The sequence below is a fragment of the Dromiciops gliroides genome, chromosome 2 (assembly GCF_019393635.1).
Source record: "Dromiciops gliroides isolate mDroGli1 chromosome 2, mDroGli1.pri, whole genome shotgun sequence".
Taxonomy (NCBI): domain Eukaryota; kingdom Metazoa; phylum Chordata; class Mammalia; order Microbiotheria; family Microbiotheriidae; genus Dromiciops; species Dromiciops gliroides.
This window is the reverse complement of record NC_057862.1, coordinates 662,348,713-662,355,625: the sequence shown is the minus strand read 5'-3', so window position 1 is coordinate 662,355,625 and position 6,913 is coordinate 662,348,713.

The window sequence follows — 6,913 nt, the reverse complement described above, 5'->3', positions numbered from 1 at the left end:
TGGGTGAGATCAAAACTTCCAGCCATCTGTACAGTATTGAGGGGAAAAAGAAAAGCAAATATTAAACCAAGAGAATCCAACCTCAACATTTGTCAAAAGTCGCTCCCTCGGCCATACCTTGACTTCATGCATGTCTCCCCTCACGTGACAGTTCAATGTCTGCTCTTGCATGTATTCCTCTTGTGATTGGATGGCATCTTGGCCAACTGGCATCTGATAACTCAGAATGAAGGCAATTAATATCTTAAATGATAAGTTCCCATAATCCAAGTCTCATATGGATTTAAAAATTGAGGATGATAAATGATCACAAAAAATGTGAATGTACCTTGACTCAGCATATAATATACAATTTCAAATAATAACCTTTTTTTTACTTAGTATACAATTACTTTTGTGAACAATCGAAACATATTTAAATACAAATTAAAGCACAACACAATGTCAAAGAAAACTTTTTTTTTGAAAAAAAGAAAACTTTTACAAATGTTCCCCTCTTTTTTTTTTGGAATATGCTTATCAAAAATAATACTTCTAGAATCAGTTTACACTTTCCATGGCAAACAATTTGCCAGGGAAATGCTTTAAAGAGTTTGATCAAATAATCAGTTGAGAGAAAAAAATAACAAAAACAAACAACTCAAAATATGGGAGCACAATACTCCTAGAATTAACATTGTATTATGAAATCAAAACCATCTTGCATTATTTCAAAATTAGATAGAAGAATGAATAGAAGAAAATACACATGGAACAATAAAAGACATTGAAATTCAAACTAGGGAAATCTAAATAAATATGAACTTAATATTAATAAGAGTATTTTAAAACATAAACTTGGTCATATGACTATAAAATGCTTTTACAAATATTCTCTTTTTTTAAAGAAAAGGCTAAGTTTAAAACACAATCTCAAAGGCATGAAAATCTCTATGAAAATAGACCCATACCGTTAATTTCAAAATGAAGATGCAATAGCATAGTAATCCTATGTAACCTCTGAACTGACATTAGTACTTTGAGTAAAGTTATAATACTTTTGATTCCAATATCTAAAATCCCCAATACTCATATCAATACCTTGCTGCTTACTTCTACATTTCTGTAAAATTTGTACCCTCCCATGGCAAAAGAAGCGGAGTCTTGAACTATTCAGCTTAAGTTTTTCTTCTTTAACCCCTCTATATTGTCTGTCAGTCCTTTCATAATACAAATGCTTTAGAAGGTTACTAATTAAAGACAAAAGCAGATTAGCAAAATTATGAACAAAACGAGCATATCTGGAATTTAAAGGGTTTTCTAAGGTTGTCTCAGCAGCACAGTCAGGCTGGGGAAGGACTGAGCCTGAAGCTGCAAATGTAGCTAGAGAAAGCTGCACATGCCTATTAGATCTCTGGACTTCCCTGGCAGGGGAAGCAATGGGCTTGGCCATGGGAGGAGTAGAAGGTGGGGTCTGGAGAGGAGGGGATGGACCAGGGCAATTTGAATCAGACTTGATTTTGAACTCAGGCCTGGGTTCCTCTTCCCCCACTTCCTCCACTGCTAGGGGCTTAAAGGCTTCTAGAGGTTGGGTCCTAGCCTCCAGGCATGCCAAATTAGAGAATCTCTTAGTATTAGATTTTGAAAAAAAAGGTAGGAGTCTGAGGTTTCTCTGAATAAGCATGGCTGGGAGAGGGGGAGATATTCCCTTGTGTGAGCACCTTGCTGACTCTTCTAACAAAAATAAAAATAAAAAATCCACAAAAACAAAGCATTAACATGATCTTATCTCCCATTTGTCTGGTTAAACAGACTAAAATCAAAAACAGGGTAATTAGGGAGTTGAAAAAACCCATTTGAAAATTTAAAGGGAAAAAACAGCCAATATATCATTACTTAGCAGTTTAAAGGGACAGGGTAGGGGAAATTTCTTACCCAACCGGAAGATCAATAGAGGGAGGTTCAGCTTTCCTCTTCGTGGTCGACCATCTGTTAAGGGCCAAAATTCTAGCTAAACTGTCTAAAATACCTAAGGAGTGGTCGCCAATAAATTATAAGCTTTAGCAAGAGTTAGACTTTTAAGCATTTATTAGGGAGAATAAGAATTTGGTAAAGAGAGAAAGAAAGGCCTATATTCATCTATTTAGTAAAGGGAGAACGCATTTCTAGCTCCCCTCTCCACCAGGATCCCCAGGAAAAAAGCTCTAGTCAGAGCTCCAGGCTCCCCCCTTCTTCCTCCCACAAGCAAACGTCACTTTCTGACGCCAAAGAAAAGACCCCTGGTCTTGCCCTCAAAGACCTTCACTTCATGGTGGAGCTTTTCTACAGTAAGTCTCCAGCAGGTGGTGTCATTCCAATCGTTATACTCCCTTCCCCCTCTCACACACAGAGTGGGCTCTAGTAAGGCCGACTGGAAAAACTCACCTGAACATTGAGAGCAGTGTCACACAGGTGTTTGTTTGTTTGTGCGTTTCATTGTCTTCTGTGTCTGTAAAGTGTTGAACTTGTTTGTCTGCAAGGAGAGTTTTTCTTTTTCCTTTTAACTGATAAAGCTCATTCTAACATCCTCTTGCCTCCCATGCTCTGGCCAGGCTGGGAAGGTCAGAATCTGACTGCAGGATCTTTTTACATCGTGAACTACTGAGTTTGAATTTGGCAATTAGAATGTGATTCTTTTCTATGCTGGGAATTAAGCCTTCTAATACTACAACATTAATAGCTGGGAGACAATGCGAAGGGTGCATTTGATTTCTCAATTTCTAAAACTGTTCAGTAAAAAATGGAGGAGTTCTTAGCTGTAAAAAACATATTGAAAAATTTTCTTAGACACAGCGCTGGGATGTTAAAAAAGAAAAAACTTTATTCCCATTCTCTTGAGAATGGGCTCAGCCCCTAGTGGGCAGAGGAACATGCAGGCTGTAAGGGCTGTTTCTATAATGGTGATCTGGCCCCCAGGGTTACAATCTTACAGGTAGGAGCTGGCTAGTCCATCAAGGCAGGGCCGCCCTTCCATTGTTCACTTCTTCCAGTGGGAACCTTTTTTGAGAAATTAACCCACACCTGTGGACATCAGCTTCTCAAGCACCTCTTTCTATTCTTCCCTCTCAGACAGTTTCAATTTTAATGAGGAGGGGGTCCACTTTTTCCTCACAAATCCCTCCTTTTTGTTTTTCAGGACTGTGCTCCCCTCAGTCCTCTTCTAGCTTCATATATATATTCCCCCCCAAGGCAATTGGGGTTAAGTGACTTGCCCAGGGTCACACAGCTAATAAGTGTCAAGTGTCTGAGGCCAGATTTGAACTCAGGTCCTCCTGAATCCAGGGCTGGTGCTTTATCCACTGAGCCACCTAGCTGTCCCAGCATCATATTTGTAAGTTCAGTAACACCCCCCACCCCAACCCCCAGTGTCCATTCAGTAAGCAATTTCATCATGAATCTTAGATGTCCCATGTAGCTGCCAGGTCTCTAGAACCACTTTCCTTGGGGGCAGTCTGGAAGATGTCTTGTCTCCAGGGCACCCCTCCAGTAGATCCATTTTCTTATAGTTCCTATTGAAAGCTCAATAAAATTATAACACTAGTGCCCCTCCCATATTGTTTACAGCTTTATCCAATTCTTTCTTTAACAAACATTTTTAACAACAGGCCCAAGGACTTTGTTACCTTGATACTTGCAAACTATCTCTCAAAATACCACAGAGAGCAGAACTCTTAATTCTCTCCAAACTACACACACACACACACACACACACACACACACACATACACACACACATACACACACACACACACATATATAACAATTCTTTAAAAGTTCTTACTCAATTGTTAAGATATAATCCTCACACAAAATTTAGATTACAGAATACTTCCATAAGAAAAGGATCACAAATGAACTTACATAAAAATAAACTTTGACTGTAGAAAATTTAAACAGTTAACTTCAAAACAGTACATATCAAATATATAAACCAGGTTTTTATGCTCTACAGACAAGTGTTATCTCCACAAAACATTCTAAAAGTTACCCTCCTTTATTTTTCTTGAAACAAACTTGAGATGTGTTTCAAAATGCAGAAAAACTTTCCTAAGCCACCTGGAAAGGAGCCCATAAGTTATCTTTAACACAAGACAAAATTTTCATCTTTGTTTCATCCCTTTTTGCATCATCTGCCTAATTATCCTCAGGTGATTATGAGAAATTAAAGAATCTGATATAGCTGGGTGAGAATTAGAATGGAGCCACTGCCACTGAAGCGGGCAGGGACTCCAGATGCCAACCTGTTAGCAAGGTAGATGAGGAGCCTGGGGGCTTGGCCTGGTTTCTGCTGGTACCAGTGAAGGTAGCTACCTACACTCTGACTGGCCTTGCAGCTGATGGTGACTCTCTCTCCTGGAGACCCAGACAAGGAGGCTGGAGACTGGGTCAGCACAATGTCTCCTTGGGAATCTAGGAAACCAACAAAATCAGAGGCAGAAAGAAATGTGTGACTGACTGTGCAGGTCAAAATATAGAAACAAGACAGTTCTGTGGAGACCCTGAAATCCCAAATGACTGACAAGTACTTGTATTTACTGTCAACATGGGACCTAAAACATCTTTCCCACAGACCTCACAATGTTTGTAATCTGGGGCCTGGTCATGCTCCTCAGCCCCCATCTGCCTGTGTTGTGTCTAAGCTTCCTCACCCTCTGGATCCAGGGGTCATCGGGTCTTTAATCCCTGAAAACCTGTGACCTCCTCACCCCTTCCCTGCCCTGCTGGGCCTTACCCTGAGCCCAGAGCACCAGCAGCCAGAGGAGCTGCCATGGGGAGACCATCCTGGCCTTCAGACAACTGTGGAGAGAGCACTCAGAGCCCTGAGGGGGCAGCGAGGAGGGAGGAAGCTTTTCTACCCTGAGCAGGGCTCCCTGCAGGCCCCTGGGGCTCCATATGCAAAAGAGCCCCAGGTCTGGGCTGAGCCTTCTTTCAGGACCCTGTGAGCCACACTGAGTCACCCTGGCTGAGTCTGACTCTGGGGGAGTGGGAGGGGTCTCCCTCCTCTCTGTCCTCCATGTGTGACCTCAAGAGCAAAGACAGGCTCCCGTTTGGTGTCTGATGTGGGAATGGTTGGAGCTGGTTGTGGATGAATGAGGGGGGCTTCTCTCTGTGCCTCAGGACTAGATCCCCCATAACCAGGAGAGAGCTCCCAGCTCTGGGGAGGGGACAGAGGTGGCAGGAGCTCACAGCCTGTAGGCTCTGGAGGTACCTCAAAGGCATCTGCTCATGAACCTGCCCCTCTCCCGCCCCCTGCTGGAGAAGGTGTGAATTCCAAGAGGCAGAGAGGAGGGGCTGGCTGACACTGGACAGAGCTTAGCCTGGACACTTGGGGGTTTTGTCAGTCACTAGATGAGATTACTGTAATTGGGAAGAAAACACGTCTATATGTGTTCGATTTTCCCATTCCAGACATGCACTAACAGTAGGGACCATTGCTACGATCAACCCTGTATCCTGGTTGTGACTGTTTCTAGAAATGTGGATCTGGGCAAATCTATGCCCAATGTGAGGCTATCTAGGTGAGCAGGACTGGGTCAAAAACAGACAGAAGGAGACTGGAGTCATTCACTTCTGTCTAATCACTTCTCTCCTTTGGGACTGAAAGATCCCTTTCTTTGATCCAACTTCCTCCAGAACTCTTTTCTTTCCAATTAATCAACAATGCATGAATACATGAATGAGCTTCTTTACAATTCCATTTTAAAACAATTTTAACTGTTGTTTCTTTTTAATTTTGAGTTCCAAATTTTTTTCTTCCTTCTCTTTTTTCCTCCTTGTGAATGCAAACAATCCAACATGTTATACAGATAAAATATTTTTCCACTTGTGAGGAAATAGGTAATGATTTCCTCTCAAGAAGGATATAAGTCACCCTTTAAATTATCCTCCTCTGTACCTGTTTGAGGAAAAAGGTCTCAGTCCATTCCCTTCCTCTCCAGCGAACAAGATCACATGGTTCAAGGAGTCCTGAGCTGGTCTCAATTAGGTCCTCTCCTGGGCTGTGTCCATATAAGGGAACATTGAGGAAATGTTCCTCTCCCCCATTGGCTAAGAACCCAAAGAATAATTATGGAAATTATGCTTAGGGTTACTGTGTTCCAGTTAGCTAGTTTTTTCGTGTAGATTGTAACCCTTGAGTAATAGGACCAGTGATGAAAAAGAGGAGTGTCTATTCAAGTTAGGGACTAGGGGTTAAAACAGGGTCTATGAGCCCCCACTCTTTGCACCTACCAGCTGCACACTGGGTTGCCCATTCTCATGAAAATGATAGTAAATGAGCTTTTGACACATCACCACACATCACCACTGCTGAGTAGTTCCAGAGAATTATTGAGCAGGAGTTGTTTTCCTCTCACCACTTTAGTCCTATTGTGAAAGAAGACATGTACAGAAAAACCCCAAAGAAAAATAAAGAATAAAAAAATCCTGAGTCCAGTTAGGGATCCTGTGGACCTGAGGGGGACACTATGACCATGGAGAAATGCGGCTGATCAGCTTGCTGGGGTCAGTCAGAGATTATTCTTTCCTTGGAGAAGCAAAGTAATTGATGAAGTAGGTAGTGTTTGGTCAAACAGATAATAAAGCAGCCACCCAGATAGCTGGGCTCCTTGAATTTACAACATGAATTTAGTTGGGAGCCAGTTCTGTTTGCTATGTGAATATTTATTATTCATATATCCTTTGTAACTATTGGAATGATGCCACCTGCTGGAGATTTACTGTAGATAAGCTATGCCCTGAGGAGAAGGCCTCTGAGGGCAAGCCATGGGGTCAAGGTCCTTGGCATCAGGAAGTCATGTTTGCTCATGGGTGCTGTCTATGAAGGCTACCAGCCAATCAACTCGAGGATCCTCTCATTTCTGGGAGGAGGACACAAAGTAGGAAGCGGATGCTG